The 18,303-nt window shown below is 37.4% G+C and overlaps 1 pseudogene; it reads right to left on the reverse strand.

The window, feature by feature from the left end:
- LOC143686754 (crk-like protein pseudogene) overlaps positions 1-17,805 on the reverse strand; it is a 118,744-nt pseudogene extending 100,939 nt beyond the window's left edge.
- Between the last annotated feature and the right edge of the window lie 498 nt (positions 17,806-18,303).

An 18,303-nucleotide genomic window follows, 5' to 3' on the forward strand; every position in this document is an offset into this window, starting at 1 on the left:
ATTCCATATTCCCCATGATAATTAGTCAGAATTTGAAAAGAAGAGATTGGTAAAACAACAAAGCCTGCTATTTTTTTTCAGTCTTCTATGGTGATAATGCATATAGACCCAAAACTAGGAATCAAAAGACCCTGCTTACCAACTGCACAACAATGGGCAAGCTATTTAGACTGAGCCTGTCTCTCCTACTTTATACTTTACGATAGCAACATTTGCCTCACAGTTATTAAAAAATGAAATGCCACAATGTATGCGAAAGCACTGCGTGCATTCTGAAGCCTGTGTGAGTGTATGGCTTATCACCACTTTTCCTGTCTCAGTCGGAGTTGGGGGAGCATTTTGTGGTTACTGTTGTTCTTGTTATAACTTCTCCTATTGTAAGTCAGGTTGCAGATGCAGAAGGCCAGATTCAACTGAAGAAAATCAGAATGAGAAAGTTTAGGCAACTTGCTATTTCCTAATAGGGCAGCATGCGCGTCTCTAGGCACTGGTCTTAAAGCCCCACCCTCCACCTTCTAAATCAGAATCTACATTTTAAAAGCATCACCAAGAGATTGCGCTCATGAAATCTGAGAAGCATTGATTTAGATGACTCTTCCCCAGGAGAGTCTCTCCTTTTCTTCTTTTCTCTGTTCCCTTCCTTTAAAACAAGATGAAAACAAACTTATACTTTCAAGAAGCTCACACAGAAGACAGAATAGACATTGGATCTTTTGTCCACCTGCATCTATTCTCCCATCTTGTGGCATTTTCATCTCCTGTGATTTAGCAAAGCTGGCAACAGTCTTAGGCTTCGGAGATGCAACAAGTGACTAAATCCAAGGCCACCCAGGACCTTTGAAAACCTCTGGCCCCCTCGATAGGTGAGGGATGGGTGCCTGACTCAGGAAACTGAGTTTCCTTAATTATTAGGGTACCAGGTTTCTTCTTAATGCACGCCAATGGGGAAAACATGAAGAGGCTGGAGATGAAGCAGCTTTTTTTGTGCCTTATGGAGCCTGAGAATGAAACTAAAATCAAATATACAGAACCTGGAAATGGAAAGAAAGAAACTTTGTCCAGGGACTTCTGACTCATGTATATCTAAATGAGTTCTCTTTTTTTGCTTAACCCAGCTTGGAGTTGAGTCATCAATCACACAATAATTCACAATTAATAATATACAGAAAAAGATGAGAGAGATAAAACAGTGGCTACATGAGCATGTAGGCTCAAGAATGGGCTGTTTGTGTGTGTATGTGTGTGAGTGTGAGAGAGAGAGAAAAGCTTAAGCATATTTTCTTAGTGAAAAAAAACTTGAGCATATTTGTCTCCCAGAAGGAAAGAGACGCAAAGGAAGGTAATGCAGTGGTAGGAAGAGTCTAGAGAATGGGTATATAATGTAATCCAGGGCACAAAAGGAATGACCTAACATTGGCTAATAAATGCATAGATTTTTTTGTTCAATATTCTAGGTCTCCTTTTTAAAATAAGAATACATTTATTTTTTCAATTTTCAGGTTCTTCTTTCTTGATAAGATATCACAAAGTTTGCAATATCTGATTTCCAAAGGTTTGAAAATACTCTGAATACTTGCTACAACACTGAGCAGAACCCAAGCTGCCTGGCCCTCCTACAGTTTTCATGCAATTATATCAGGAGTTGAATACATGCACAGTAGAAAGTGATTTCAACAACACGGGTGGTCTGGGGATAGAAAAATAAATTAAGGAAATGACATTTTCATTATTTCTATTTTTTAGATACCTCGATACCAATGCTTATAATAATCCTTTCAAACACCGAAACTAATATGCTTATTTTGCTAAAACCCAGCAGAGATTCTATTCCAGGAAAAGGTGAACTGTCGATGATATGGCTTATGAACTGTTGGTTATGGTTTCTGGGAAATGACTGCAGATAAGAAAAGGAAAACTAAAATCCCAGGTAGGACTTGGATGCTTTCTCTAGGATGTGTAATACTTGTAAGGTCAAGATAAGGTTCTTAACCTTGACTGCACAGTAGAAACATACAGGAAACTGTAAACAAACTGCCAGTGCCAACACTCCTCCTCTATAAATCCAGTTTATTACAAAGGGAGGCAGGCATCGGTATTTTTATAACCCCCTGGGGTGACTCTGACACACCACCAGGTCTGTTATCCACCGGCATGGGGAACTACCAAGGACCATGACAAGGCAGATGGAAGTAGTAACCTCTGAGCACTAATCCTCAACCTATCCTCTTAAAGCACGTTAGGAAAGGAAATGCAATAAAATCCCAGGCACATTAATTGGCGACAAGTGTTGTTTACAAAACTACCTCCAAGCTCATTCTGACTCACCCATTTTATGGTCCTCTGCAGACATTTTAACTAGAAGTGGGTCTTGAAGCCTGACAGGAGCCTCCCAATTACATCTGATCACAGCTCATCCGAAGCACTTTGTGCAGGTAAAGCTCACCAGGGGGAGAGACTCTCCACCCCACTCCTGCTGACCTAGTTCTCAGCCTGAGTGGGCCCCTGCCTTAGGCATCCCTGGAGAGCCTCAGAGGGTATCAGAGAGAGTCTTTTATGTTCTAATCTCCACTTTCTGTTGAAGAATGATTCTGAGGATTTTCAAAGTCAGGATTAGTTTTTATTTCATACAGATTTTCTCTATAATTTCACAGAAGAGAGGAAAAGTTCGCAAAGCCTACTCTTTTCACACAGTGCCCAAAAAAGAGCATCTAAATTTAGATGTAAAAATTAATTCTAAATTTAGATGTAAAAATTAATTCTCATTATAAAAGGAGGGTGTGGTGGCTTGAAGTTATGTACCCCAGAAAGAGCATATCTTTATTCGTAATCCATTCCTGTGGGTCACACCCATTGTAAATAGGACCTTTTAATGGCATTTTGTCAACTAAGGTGTGGCCCATCTGAATCAGGATGGGTCTTAATCTTATCATTATAGGAATGCTCACAGAGAAAGAAGCCAGGATGCTGCCAGAAGCTGGAAGTCAATGGAACCAAGGAGCGAGAGGAGAAGACGCTGCCATGTGATTGAAGAGCCAAGTCCCAAGGATACACTGCCAGTAACCAGTCCCAGAACACGACAGTATTGGGGAGAAAGTATTGTGGCTGATTCTCAATTATGGACATACCCTAGCATCAAAAGCATGAGCAAAGGGATTGAGAAAACCTTCTTGATGAATAGGGGAAAGAGAGAAATGAGACTAAATAAAGATTCAATGGCTGAGAGATTTCAGAGTCGAGAGATTATCCTGGATGTTATGCTTATGCATTATACAGATATCCATTTTTAGTTTATGGTGTATTGGAGAGGCTAGAGGGAAGTACCTGTAACTATTGAGCTGTGTTCCAATAGCCTTGCTTCTTGAAGATGGCTGTATAAAGATAGAGCTTTTACTATGTGACTGTGTGATTGTGAAAACCTTGTGTCTGATGCTCCTTTTATCCAGGGTATGGACAGATAAGTAAAAAGTTGTGGACAAAAAATGTGGGGAATGAGGGATAAAATAAATGGGGAAGATGGAAAAAAATCATAAGCCAATAAATTCCTATTGTTTAAGCCACCATATATCACATTATATGGTATTTGTTTTAGCAGTGAAGAAACTAAAACACATTTGGTACAGGAAAGTGGATGCTATTACAATGACTTTTGAATTGGGTAATGGATAGAAGCTGGAAGAACTGTGAAATGAAGAGACTATTAGTAGAAATATGGACATTAAAGAAACTTCCAATGAGGCCTAGAAAGAAAAGATGAATGCTTGTTCTAGTTTGCTAGCTGCCGGAATGCAATATACCAGAAATGGAATGGCTTTTAGAAAGGGGAATTTAATAAGTTGTTAGTTTACAGTTCTAAGGCCAAGAAAATTATAAGTCTATAGAAATGTCCAATCCAAGGCATCCAGGGAAGGATACCTTGGTTCAAGAAGGCCAATGAAGTTCAGGGTTTCTCTCTCAAGTGAGAAGGCACATGGCAAACACAGTCACAGTTTCTGTCTCATCTAGAAAGGCACATGGTGAACATGGTCAGGGTTTCTCTCTCATCTGGAAGGGCATATGGCAAACACAGCATCATCTGCTAGTTTCTTCTCCTGTCTTCCTTCTTCATCCCCAAAGGTTGCTGGCTGGTGAACTCTGTTTCTCCTGGCTATGTTGTTCTGCTCTGGTCTCTCTAAATCTCTCATTCTCCAAAATGTTTCCTCTTTTATAGGATTCCAGTAAACCAATCAAGACCCAACCAAATGGGTCGAGACATGCCACCTAATCCAGCCTAACAACCATTCTTGACTAAATCACATCTCCAGGGAGATGATCTGATTACAGTTTCAAACATACAGTATTGAATAGGGATTATTCTACCTTCATGAAATGAGATTTTGATTAAAACATGGCTTTTCTAGGGTACATACATGCTTTCAAACTAGCACGATGTTTTTGGAAATTGGAAGAAAGATGATCCTTGTTATAAAGTGGCAGAGAACTTGGCTAAATTGTGCTTTTATGTTGGATGGAAGGCAGAACTTGAAAGCAGAGAACTTGGATATCTAGGTCAGATTTCCAAGCTGAGTGAGGAACATGCAGGTGGGCTTTTCCTTCCAGCTAACAATAAAATGCCAGGAAGAGACGGATAAGCTGAGAACTGAATTCTTAAGCACAGAGAAACTAGAAATTGATGGTTTATAAAAAATCTGAGTCTATCCAAATAGCGCACTCTGAGACCAGGGCTAGAAATGGCTTTAACAGTAACTCTCTGAGCTCTAGAAAGTGAGTCTCCAGAGAACCAGGTTCCAGGTAAGGGTTTTCCAGAACAGCCTTTTGCTAAAAAGAGTGTGTTTGAATGTAGATACAGTCAGCTATTTCAGTGGAAGTCAGCATTTTGGGTGCCATTGATCAGGAAGAATCTGTAGAAAGATATAGTTTCTGTTGGTTTGGACTCCCTAGAACTGCATGCAAAGCCAACACGGTGTTTGCAAAATTTGTATGAACAGGAAAAATACTTGGGAAGATCATAGAAGGGAAAAGTGAAGGAAGAATGACTTCAAGTGCAAATCATGGAAGCCAAGGTCTGGATTGAAGAGATTTCAGGCCAAAACCATGGGCCACCCCAGGTATGTGGAAAGGGCAGGTCCACCTCTATGTATGGAGGAGTCAGTCCACCCGCCTCAGAGCTTGAAGGGAGTGGTCTTTGGGCCTGAATGTTCAGGGATAGTGCTGCCACCCAAGTGTTGTAGTGGGACCATACCCCATCATTCATGGGGAGCCTACCTGCCATCTCAATACTTAGAAAGTGTGGTGCCTTCACTCCAGAGTTCAGCGAGAACTTGGGTGTTACGCAAGCACTCAGAAAGGGTGGAAAGGGTGATGCTGTCACTCCAGCAGGCCCAGAGAACAACCACTGATCAATAGATAACTATCAGACTTTGAATTCTGATGGCGTTTCTTCTGCTGGATTTCAGGATTGCTTGAGACCCATGACTTTTGTTTTCCTTCTAAATTTTCCTTTCTGGGATGAGAATGTTTATCCTATGCCTGCCATCCATTGCACAGTGGAAGTAGATAACTAGTTTTCTAGGTTTCCCAGCCCATCAGAATTTTGCCCCGTAATCATAATTGATTTTGATGAGACTTTGGATTAAGCATTGTTCTAAAATGGTTTAAGGCTTTTGGGTTGTTGTGATGGAATAAATGTATTTTGCATATGGGAAGAACATGTCTCTTCAGGGGCCAGAGGGCAGATGGTGGTGGCTTGGAGTTATGGACCCCAGATATAGGCTCTTAATCTTAATCTATTCCTGTGAGTATGAACCCATTATAAATGAGATCTTTCGATGGCAAAAATGTGATTTAAGAGCATGGTCCTTCAGAAAAGGCAATAAATGATCCAACTAGTGCTTCTAATGATGAAATTTCTAAGCTTCAGCATACTCTAGGAGAAGAAAAGATGAATACCTTAGAAGAAGAAAATACTCAGGAAGCAGCAGTCCTGAATGGTGTTTCATAAACTAAAGCTCCTAGTTTACAAATCGTTTACATTACATTTTACAGTGGCCTGTATAAGCTTCCCAAATGTAGACTACGGATCACCAGTCTTTACCAAGCACTTTCAGTTCCCCCATTTGGAATTCAGAAAAGAGAGAGATCCTGAACAAATCTAATGTTAAACATACTTTGACACCTACTGTGTTATAAAATATTATCATCAGATGTGCCTTGAGAATAGTATATGTAACGTTTTTTAAAGCTGTTGGCTATAGGAAATGGTATTTTGTTTTCAAAATATGACAGAGATGGTATGACAGTTTGAAAGTATTATGTACCCCAGAAAAAAACATGTTTTAATCTTGATTCAATCTTGTGGGAGCAGCCATTTCTTTTAATACGGATTCAATACTGTAGGTTGAACTGTTTTGATTAGATTATCTCCATGAAAACGTGACAAGCACAATTGTGGGTGTGATATTTTGATTTTATGGAGCTGTGACTCCACCCATTCCAGGTGGATCTTGATTAGATTACTAGAGTCTTTAATAAGGAGAAATGCCAGAAACAACAAAAGCCTCAGAGTCAACAGAAGCTTCACGGCAGAGCTGACACAGAAGCGGACATGTAGAAAACAGAGACATGGATGTTTGGAGATGTTTAGAGCCCAGCAGATGTCACCATGAGTTGTTAAGCAAGCCAGAACCTGGAGGGGCAGACGCCGGCTATGTGACTACCCAGCTGACAAAGGTGTTCCTAACCCATGGATCTTCCTTGAATTAAGGTAACTTCTTATTGGCCTTAATCTGGGCATTTTTACTGCTTAGAACTGCAAACTTGTAACTTATTAAATTCCCCTTTTTAAAAGCCATTTCAGTTTTGGTATATCACATTCTGCAGCTTGCAAATTAACACAGATGGGGTTAGATGGGTGGAGTGGGATCCCTAGTCTAATATTCTTTAAGAAAGAATCAGCTGTGTTTTTTTTTTTACATTTTGAATAATATGTAACCACTTCTTCACCTGAGGAAAACATGAATGAAATGCAGTCTAAAATATTTTGCACTGAATTTTAATTTCTTCATTAGTTTAATCTGAAAGCTGGTGTGTTTTAATGTGTTTTTTAAATGCTATATATAAAGGAAAATCTTCAGACCACTGGAATATATTCATTAAACTCATCTGCAGGGACACTGCATGATGATATTGGCAGTAACTGTTCCACATTGAGACTTTGTTTGGCTTATTTATTAAAGTGTATATTATTTAACAACCCAACATAGCTTCACTTGAAACACTAAGCTGAATTAGTCATGTCCATTCAGACATAGCTGGAGCTATTGAAAAGTACAATTTCCGGAATGTTTATTCTGTATAAGCTACATGTTAGTCCTCGATAGAATTCTTTTTCTTTAATTTTGTTCTTCTGATGTGCAATATATTTTTGTATGAGGGTAGTAAATAAACTTTGATCATCAAAAACAAAAATAACCTCAGTTAAGATGTGGCCCAACAAATCAAGATTGGTCTAAATCCTCTTACTGGAGGCCTTATAAGGGAAGGCCGTAGAGATAGAAGCCATGGGAGAAGCAAGAAGCTGGAAGTCCATGAGCGTCAATGGAATTCAGAGGGGAAAGGAGAAGATGCTGCCATGTGCATGGCACATGAATGAAAAACCAAGGACCAAGGATCACTGGCAGCCAGCTCCAAAACCCCATAGCCTTTGGGGATAAAACATTGCCTTCCTGAGTCTGTGATTTTGGATTTCTCCCGGCTTTAGAAGGGTGAACCAATAGATTCCCATAGTTTAAGCCAAATCATGATGGTATTTGGTTTAGCACCTGGGAAACGACTACAGAGGAATAATTTACATGCAAATAAATCTAGACTCAATGCTAGGGAGCAGCAATGGGAATAAAGATGCCACTGCTGAACTGCATAGGAAAAATCATTCCACTTCCGGTCTAATGAGCAGCTAAATCCGCTCCCAGAATGGGGTACTCCTATGAGTTAACAATGGAATATTGTATCACTATTTTTGCATCAGAGTATCTCAAAACCTGTCACCAAAACCATTGCAAATGCAAAATTAAATGATGCAGGCACAGAGTAATTTCTAAAAACATTCTTAAAAAATTGAGTGTCAACGATGCATAGAAAGGAGAATTAAATCATAGAGCCTTATGACTGCACACAGACTATAACGCAAGAGCCAGAAAAAGTTTGCCATTTGCCTTACCAAGGTGCACAAGATGCTATTACTAGCACAAAGACATGCTTCCATTTTACACAAAACATTTAGGAAATTAAAATGTTTGCTTTGAGATAATTCTATCAAGAGATAATCCATTTCATTCTGGCTGGTCTAAATACATTTACGGCATGTGTGGTAATACAAGTTCTAACAGACTGATTACTATTAGTAAGTCATAGATTTAGCAAGTAAAATAGGAATAAGGATAAATTCATAGCAAATATTTGATGAATTATGAGATATTTCCCTTATTTTAAATTAGCTTTGTTAAGGTATAATTTACATGCAATAAAATTAACTAATTTTCAGCCTACAAATAAATAATGATAAATATATCCATCATTTAAGCGGTACCACAATGCAACACAGAACATCTCTAACAACCCAAAAATGATCTTATGACCCTTTGCAGCCAATCTCACCCCTCCCCCACCCTGGCCCCAGGAAACCGCTCACATGATTTCTGTCATTGTAAATTTGCCTTTTGCAACCATATAGTATAGAATTATACACATCTGGCTCTTTTCACTTAACATGATGCATTTGCAACTCACCCATTTAGTTACATGTATTGGCAGTTTGTTCCTGTTTATTGCTGGCTAGTATTCTATTATTTAGATACAATACAATTCATTACTTGATGGATATTTGGTTACTTCTAGATTAAGGTGGCTATGAATAAAGTTGTTATGATCATTTGAATATTAATCTTTACATGTAAATATGTTTTCATTTCATTGGCATAAATGCCTGAGAGGAAATTCTATATATCACTCTTTTTTTTAAATTTCTGTTAGAGGAACATGTATATAACTAAAATTTCCCCTTTAACCATAATCACATATATAGTTCTGTGTTGTTAATTATATTCCTAATGTTGTGCTGCCATCACCACCATCCATTACCAAAACTTTGCAATCAACCCCAATAGAAATTCTGTACAATTTAAGCATTAAAGCCCATTTCCTACCCCCATACCCAGCCCCTGGTAAAAAAGAATTCTAGATTCTGACTTAATGAGTTTGCTTATTCTAATTAATTCTTATGAGTGAAATGGTACATTTGCCCTTTTGTGTCTGGTTTATTTCACTCAACCTGAGTTCTTCAGGTTTCATCCATGTTTTCACATGTATCAGAACTTCATTCCTTTTCATGACTGATTAATACTCCATTATGTATATAGACCACATTTTGTTTATCCATTCATCAGTTTCATCAGTTAATGGGCACTTGGGTTGCTTTCATCTTCTGGAAATTGTGAATAATGCCCTTATGAACATCAGTGTGCAAATGCCTGTTCATATCCTTGCTTTCAGGTCTTCTGGGTGTATAGTTAGTAGCAGAATTGCCAGATCCTATGGTAATTCTATACTTAGCTATCATTCTTAATGCTTAACTTTAAAAGGAACTGGCAAACCACTTTGCAAAGAGACTGTATTATTTTGCATTCTCACCACCATTTTGCATTCTCACCAGTTGCTCCGCATTTTCTTAGCTCTTGGTGTTTTCAGTCTTTAATTTTAGCCATTCTAAAAATGTGTAGTGGCATTTCATTGGGGTTTAATTTGCATTTCTCTAATGGCCAATAATGGTAAGCATCTTTTCATGTGCTTACTGTCATTCATATTTCTTCTTTGGTGGAGTGTCTAGTCAAATAGTTCGCCCATTTTTAAATTGGATTATTTATTTTCTAATTGTTGAATTGTAAGAGTCCTTTTTATATTCTGGATTTAAGTATTTCATCAAATATATGTTATACAAATATATACTTCACCCAATAGGTATGTTGCTTTGTTTTCAATACTAGTGTCTTTCAAATAAGTTTTTCACTTTGATGAAGTGCAATTAATCCTTTTTTTTCTTTTACAGTTTCTTGCTTTGTGACCTTCAAAAAACTGTGCCTAATACAAGGCCATAAACATAGTTTCCTACATTTTCTTATAGATTTAACTTTTACATTTAAGTCTATGATCAAATTTAAGTTAAATTGTGTGAAGAAAGATCAAGGTTACTATTATTTTTTTTCTTTTTTGCATATTGTATTAGTTTACAAACTGCCAGAATGTGATATACCAGTATTGCAATGGCTTTTAGAAAGGAGAATTTAATAAGTTATAAGTTTACAATTCTAAGGAAGCAAAAGTGTCCAAATTAAGGCATCAATAAGAGGTTACCTTCACTCATGAAAGACCACTTGTCAGGAACACCTCTGTCAGCTGGGAAAGCACATGGCTGGCATCTGCTGTCCCTTGCTCCTGGGCTCCATTGCTTTCAGCCTCTGTTCCTGTGGGGATTCCCATTTTATTTCTCCAGGGCAGGCTTTGATTTCTTGACTTCCCTCAGCTCTCTCCAGGTTCTGGCTTGCTTTACTTCTCATGGCAATGTTTGCAAGGCTCCAAGCATCTCCAAACATCCATGTCTCTGTTTTCCATGTGTCCACATCTGTGTCACCTCTGTTGCGAAGTTTTTGTCAGCTCTGAGGCTTCTGTCATTCCTGACTCTCTCCTAAATGCTTCCTCTTTTAAAGGTTTCCAGTAAACAAGACCCACCCTGAACGGGCAGGGTTATGTCTCCATAACGGGCAGGGTTATGTCTCCATCTCATCAATAGGTCACACCCACAATTGAGAGAATTTAATCAAAGTGTCTGGCCTACATTATTTAATTATGATTAAAGGAACACGTTGCTCCCACAAGATTGGATCTTGGTTTTCTAGAGTAAGTAATGCTTTCAAACTGGCACACACATGGATTCCAAATATTAGAGCACCATTAGTTGAGAAGATTGTCTATTCCCCATTGAATTATTTTAGTGCCTTTGTCAAAACCTAAATATGTGTTTAGGTCTCTTTCTGGATACTTTATTCTCTTCCATTGAATTGTATATTTACTCTTATACCACACTCACAATGTCTTAATTTTCCTAAGTTTATAGTAAGTCCTGAAATCAGATATTATAATGCCACAAACTTTGTTTTGCTTTTTTAAAACTGCTCACATTCCCATATATATTTTTAAATTAGTTTGTTAATTCCTTCCCTCCCCCTAAAAAAACTCCCCCTGAGATTTTGATTAGATTTGTATCAAATGTATAAATCGATTTAGGAAAATTGGCTACATAACAATATTGTGGCTTTTATTATATGAACATGGGATTTCTTTCTTCATATTTAGGATTTCTACAGTTTCTCTCAGCATTGTTTTAGAGTTTTCAGTTTGCAAGTATTACACATATTTTGTTAAGATTTATATTTGATGCTATTACAAATGATATTGTTTTCATGGCAGTTTACAGTTTTCCATTTTTATATTGGGAAGTATGATATAGTTTTCTATGCTTGCCCTTTTACCTTATGACTTTTTGCAAAACTCTACATCATTCCTAGTTCATTTTTGTAGATACCCCAGGATTTCTGCATGGATGTTCTACTTCTCCTTTTCAAATACGGATGCCTTTAATTTATTTTTCCTTTCTTATTCCACTAGCTAGACTCTGCAGTACAACGTTGGGTAGAAATCACATGAGTGAACATTCCTACTTTATTCCCCAAACCCAGAGTAAAGCACTTGGTCTTTATGAAATTAGCTTAGGTCTTTCTTAGATGCTTTTATCATGTTGAAGAAGTTTGTGTCATGAATGGATATAAAGCTTTGCCAAATGCTTTTTCTGCACATATTGAGATGATATTTGGACTTTCTCCTTAATCTATTAATATGGTAAATTACAATTTTGATTTTCAAATGTTAAAACAACGTGCATTCCTAAAATGGAAGCTGTTTTTGAATTGATGTATATATAACCTTTATCATATATTACTGGAATCAATTTTCTAAAATGTGATTAAGGATTTTGCATCTGTGTTAATGAGTAAGATAGCTCTGTTGTTTTCTTTTCTTGCAAAACTTTTGAGTGATATGGGTACCAAAATAATGCTCAGCATCATAAAATAAGTTTGAAAGTGTTCCCTCTTTTATTTTCCAGGAAAATTTGTATAGATTTGGCTCCATTTCCTCCTTAAATATATGTTAGAATTCACCAATAAAATCAGCTGGGCCTGCAGTTTTTTGCTGGTTTGGGGTTTTTTGAAAGGTTTGAACTATAAATACAAATTCTTTAATAAATTAGATTTAATGGATTTAATAATTGTGCCCTTTGTGATTTTTTTCATTCCTTCTACATTGTCAAGTTTACTGGTAAAAAGCTTTTCATCATATTCCCTTATTATCTCTGTAACTATCTGTGGCAATATGCCCCCATTCTTGATTCTGGTAATTTCTCTCTCTTTTCCTGATAGTCTGGCTAGAGGTCTATCAATACTATTGATCTTTTAGTTTTGATTTCTCTCTAATGTTGTTCTCTTTCTATATATTTGGTCTCAAATAAATATTTATTATATATTTCTTTTTTATGCTTATTTTGGATATAATTTTCTTATTCCTAACATTTTTAAGTAAAAGCTGATATTATTGATTCGAGATATTATTTTCTAATATAAAAATTTAATTCTATAAATTTCTATGTACCATTACTGTGGCCATGTCCCAAAAATTTCAATATATGGCATTTTCATTTTTTTCTGCTCATAATATTTTCTAATTTTCCTTATGATTTATTCTTTGATCATTGTATCACTTACAAGATCCAAATATTTGGGGATTTTTGTGATGGTTTTCTTTTGTTGTTTTCTATTTTTATTTGATTGTGATCAGAAAACATATTCTGCATGGTTTCAATTATTATAAATTCATTAAAATTCATTTCATGGCCCAAACTATGATCTCTTGATGAATGTTCCTTGTTCATTTGGAAAGATTTTGCTTTCTTCTGGCTTTGGGTGGAGTGTTCTATTAATGTCAGTTACATCAAGTTGATACTGACACAGTTATGAACTTTTATGAACTTACTGATTTTTTGTCTATTTGCACTTTCAGTTTTTGAGAAAGGATTGTTAAGGTTTTTTTTTCAGCTTTCAGTTTTATCTTAATTTGGATATCCATATCCAAATATGCATAGAAACTGAATTTCATAACTCTGTTATGAGATATTTTCCTGATAAGTTTTGACTGGATGATGGGAATTGTGAATTTGAGGTTGCTAAGTGGTGAATTTTGCTAAAATATTGGACTTTGTTTTGACTCATAATTACATCTCTGGGGATCAGTTTGAACCTTTCAGGCTTGATTTTAAGCTTTGCTAGTGCAAGTCTAGAACAGTCTTTATGATATGACTAAGTAAGCATCACTATTAAGGTGGCATCCAATGCCATATAGTACAAGGCCATCCCATGCTGGCTGGTAGTAACACGGAGAATTCCAAGTCCTGTGTGATCTCTGAGAATTTTTTAGCATAGTGCTCTCTCAAGTTTATTCTCTGGTTTTGGATAATTTCCTCTTATATATACTGTGCCGGTTTGAATCTGTTATGTACCCCAGGAAAGCCATGTCCTCTTTCCTGATCCAGTCTTGTGGGGGGCATCTATGTTTCTTTTAATCCTGATTCAATATTGTGGGGTAGAAATTTGGGTTGTTTCCATGAAAATGTGACACACCCAGTTGTAGGTAGGACCTTTTGATTAGATGGAGAGGTGACTCCAAGCATTCAAGGTGAGTTGAATTAATTTATTGGAGTTTTTTAAAAAGGGAAACATTTTGGAGGATATTTAGTCATTTGGAGAACAGTTGCTTTGTAGCTGAAAAAAATGCAGACATTTGGAGATGCTTGGATTGCCAACAGAGGGAGCAAACACCTAGACACAGATGTTTGGAGATGCAGAGCCAAGCAGACAGCACCATATGCCTTCCCATGAGATGCTAGGCAAGCCAGGACCCAGAGATGTGAGCCCAGGGGAGCCAATTGAAGGCCCACAGACACTTAGAGAGGAAATCTCTGGTGTCAACAGCTAGAATCAACAGAACCCAAAACTGAGAACAAGGACCAGTGGACATTAGCCACGTGCCTTCCCATGATGTCAAGAAAGAAATCGGCCTTCAGAATAAATCATATTCCTTTATGGAGATAGAAATTCCTCATCAAAGATTTTATTTCAACTTAAATAGTAGCTTATTCTAAGTATAAAAGTATCTTCAATGGGCGGGCCGCGGTGGCTCAGCGGGCAAGAGTGCTTGCCTGCTATGCCGGAGGACCCCGGTTCGATTCCCGGCCCCAGCCCATGTAAGAAACAAACAAACAAACAAAATATAATAAAACAAGAAAATGTTTAAAGATGTTTCCCTTTCTTCCTCCCTTCCTTCCTTCTCTCTGTCTTTCCTTCCCTTCCTCCCTCTCTCTAAAAAAAAAAAAAAAAAAAAAAAAAAAAAAAAAAAAAAAAAGTATCTTCAATGTATGACATCTGGGAGTTTTCAATGAATTATAAAACTGAGACAAATTTTGAGTTTGACCATCACGGAGTAAGAGATCAGATTTTCCTCTTGCTTTAGAAACTAAAACTCATACAGAAGGATGAAAATTCAGTTTTTAGGCATTGGGAAACAGATTGTGAAGGACTGTGGTCCTTGAGAGAAAGGAAACAAGGAGACTAAGTCTACAGTTTCAGCTGAAGTGCAGGGACAGGAGATGCACCCAATGCCCAACAGTCTTGCCAAATTGAGGAGGCAGGGGTCAGCATGCCGACAGGGTGAGAATAGGTGGTATGAGGTCTCAGAAAGCAGAAAGTTTCATTGAGAGAGAGCCTTGCTGATTTGCAGAGGTTCCTTTAAAGCCTTTAGTTGAATATTTATCACAGCATATGTATTAGTTTGTTAAATGCTGCTGGAATGCAACATGCCAGAAATGGACAGCTTTTAAAACGGAAATTTATTTAAGTTGCAAGTTTACAATTATAAAGTCATAAAAATGTCCAAATTAAGGTACTAACAAAAAGTTACCTTCACTGAAGAAAGGCTGATAAATAGCAGGGTTTCTCTCTCAACTGGAAAGGCACAAGTTTAACATAACATTTGCTAGCTTCCTCTCCAGGCCTCTTGTTTCATGAAGCTCCCTCTGGGGCATTTTCCTTCTTCATCTCCAAAGGTCTCTGGTTGTGTGAGCGCTCATGGTTTTCATTGCTCTCTCATCATTCTAAAAAGGGACTCCCACCAAAATGTTTCCTGTTTTAAAGGATTCCGGTAAACTAATCAAGGCCCACCTGGAATGGGTGGAGTCACATCTCCCTCTAATCCAAGGTTAATATCCACATCTCTGTGGAGATAATTTAATCAAGCTTCCGGCCTATAGTACTGAATAGCATGGCTTCTCTAGGGTGCATAAATGCTTTCAAACCAGCACACTCACAAAATACCAAACATCCTATCTTGGTCAAACAGAGTGATTGCCATTTCTTTACCAATTGCAGCTTTATCTTCATTCCTCAAATCCTCCCTCCCTAAAGAGATTAAGACTTTTAAGATATATGATCATAGAATTTTCCATGTATTCTGGCAGCATCCAATCTGAAGAAACCCCTTCTTTGGCCCCCCTACTCTACAAATTACCCTCTCAAAGCTTTAATTCTATAATACATTCTCTTTAATAACCTCTGATTGAAACACCCCAAGAGTGTCCATGGTGTGTGCTCTACTTTGTATCAATGAATAATAAACCCAACTTGTTTAACTCCAAGTGTGTACCTCATGTTTGTAAGTGGTGGTTGTTTCAGTTTGTTAAATACTGCCAGAATGCAATATACCAGGGATGGAATGGCTTTCAAAATGGGAATTTATTAAGTTACAAGTTTATAGTTGTAAGATCATAAAAATACCCAAACTAAGGCATCCAGAGAAAGATACCTTGGCTCAAGAGAGGCCAATGTCTGTGACATGGGAGGGTACATGGCTGGCATCCACTGGTTCTTGTTCCTGGTTCTGTTGCTTCCAGCTTCTGATGCTAGTTGTTTCCTCGGTAAGCATTTGTGGCCTTCACTTAACTCCTTCGGGACACGACTTGGCTTCTGGCTTGCTTAAAAGCTCATGGGAAGTCACATGGCAGTGTCTTCTGGGCTCTGCATCTCCAAATGGTCAAGTTTAGGCATCTGCTCTCTCTGACAGCACTCCAAGCACCTCCAAATGTCTGCATCTCTGTCAGCTTGGAAGCAACTGTCTTTTCTTCAAAATGGTTCTCCTTTTAATGGACTCTAGTAAATTAATCAAAACCCACTTTGAATGGGCAATATCATATCTTCCCCTAATCAAAAGGTCATCCCACAATTGAGTGTGTCACACCTCCAGGGAAGTAACCTTAAAAGACTACACTCACAATTGAATGGGTCAATTTCCATGGAAGTAATCTAATCATAGTCTTACCCTGAACAATAAGTCTGGCCCTGCAAGATTGGATCAGGAAAAGGAATGACTTTTCTGGGGTACACAAGAGTTTCAAACTAGCCCAGCAGTCTTTGGATCAGTGGAATCGACATTATCTGGATGAAGGAAAAATGGACCCAATTCAGGATTTTCTAGGCAAAGAATGAACAAAGGGAGTTTTGTGTATATTTGCTTTCATTCCACTCCGAATTTATGGATTTTAAACATATCTATAAATCCAAAAGTATTACATTAATTATTCCATTCCCTGTAACTTTAAAGATTTAAAAGTAGGATTTTGGAAAAAAATGGGGCTTGTAATAAAACCTTTAAAATATTACTTCATAATTCTGAATATTTATGTTTTGAAATATTTTTAACATTTACAGCAAGGTATGGTTTATATTAAGAGAAAAGTTTAAATGGGTCTCAAAATGAACTAGGCAGATCAAAAAAAGCTCAAAGAACTTAATGATGCTTTTATCACTGGAGAAATTGAATTCTGTATTTTAAAAATACAACATTTAAAATTAACTATGCCTTTAAAGAAGTTTCACAGAAAATATTTATTAAAATAATAATAAACTTTGTAACACTCATAATAGAAATTATTTCAGGATCTACTCTTGCCAAATGTTTAACCAATATTATCCCTTGATCGCACAGTGAGCCAAGAAAATTGATATTATTATTTTCATTTTAAAAGCAATAGCAATAATGAACAATGCTAGTCATAGAATTTTAAAGTGAAATGCTTAATGTCAACCTTTTTCAGCCTGATTAAATTCTGTTCGCACTGGTTTCTAAGACCTCCTGCTCTCCACTACACCATGACTAGACTATAGAATAAGAAATTTATAGCTAAAAGTGCTTTGTATTGAAATGATATCAGTGATCTTGAATCCCAAAAACGTTATGAGCATGTTGACCACAATCAGAATGTAAAAGAACGGAGGGAAACCTGCTTTTGTAACAGGTGACAACCAGGCATAAACGATATGGGTTCATTTGATGCTGCCAGGGGGACACTCCTTGATAAAAATATTGAACAGCAGACCTCTCAGGGGTAAAAACCTCTCCAGTGGACCCAGGAGAGGCAGGCTGACCTGGGTACCCTGTCTCCTCCCTGTGCTGTCTCCTTGTCTGCTGCTGTCCTCACCTGGCACCAGGCTTCGGACCCCTCACTGACACCGTGGCACACTGGGTCCGAAGTTTCTCCTTAAAGCTGCCCACCTGCCTTGTTTCAGCCCTTGGGCCGCTGGGCTTTAGATCTGGCATCCTCCACTTTTAAATGTGTTATGTGTCCTTGACCCAGCCGTTGTGTACTGGTCGTGCTGGCAGCTTGCAATTAAGCAGGCAGGTAAATTGCATTAATCATCCCAACATGACAAATCCACTTTCCATGATCATTTCTCAGGTGATTTTAAAACAATTTATGACACACACAACAAAGAGATGCAGCAGTATGTAACAGTATAATGAAATATGGTAACTTGTCTTACATAATAAAGATATTATAGATGAAATGCAACATTTAGAAAAAAGTAAACACATTTAAAGACAATAAAGATTAAGAAATAAAAGGTCATACATTGAAGAAGGTCAAAAAACAAGAGACTTAAAATGCATAATATCACTTCTGGTTCAAGGGTCATAGAAAGGATATGATTAGAAGATACAATTCTCCAAAACAGATATTTGGTGCCTGTTTTAGTTTGCTAAAGCTGTTGGAATGCTATATAACAGAATAGATTGGCTTTTATGAAGGGGATTTAT

The sequence above is a fragment of the Tamandua tetradactyla genome, chromosome 6 (assembly GCF_023851605.1).
Source record: "Tamandua tetradactyla isolate mTamTet1 chromosome 6, mTamTet1.pri, whole genome shotgun sequence".
NCBI classification, from domain to species: domain Eukaryota; kingdom Metazoa; phylum Chordata; class Mammalia; order Pilosa; family Myrmecophagidae; genus Tamandua; species Tamandua tetradactyla.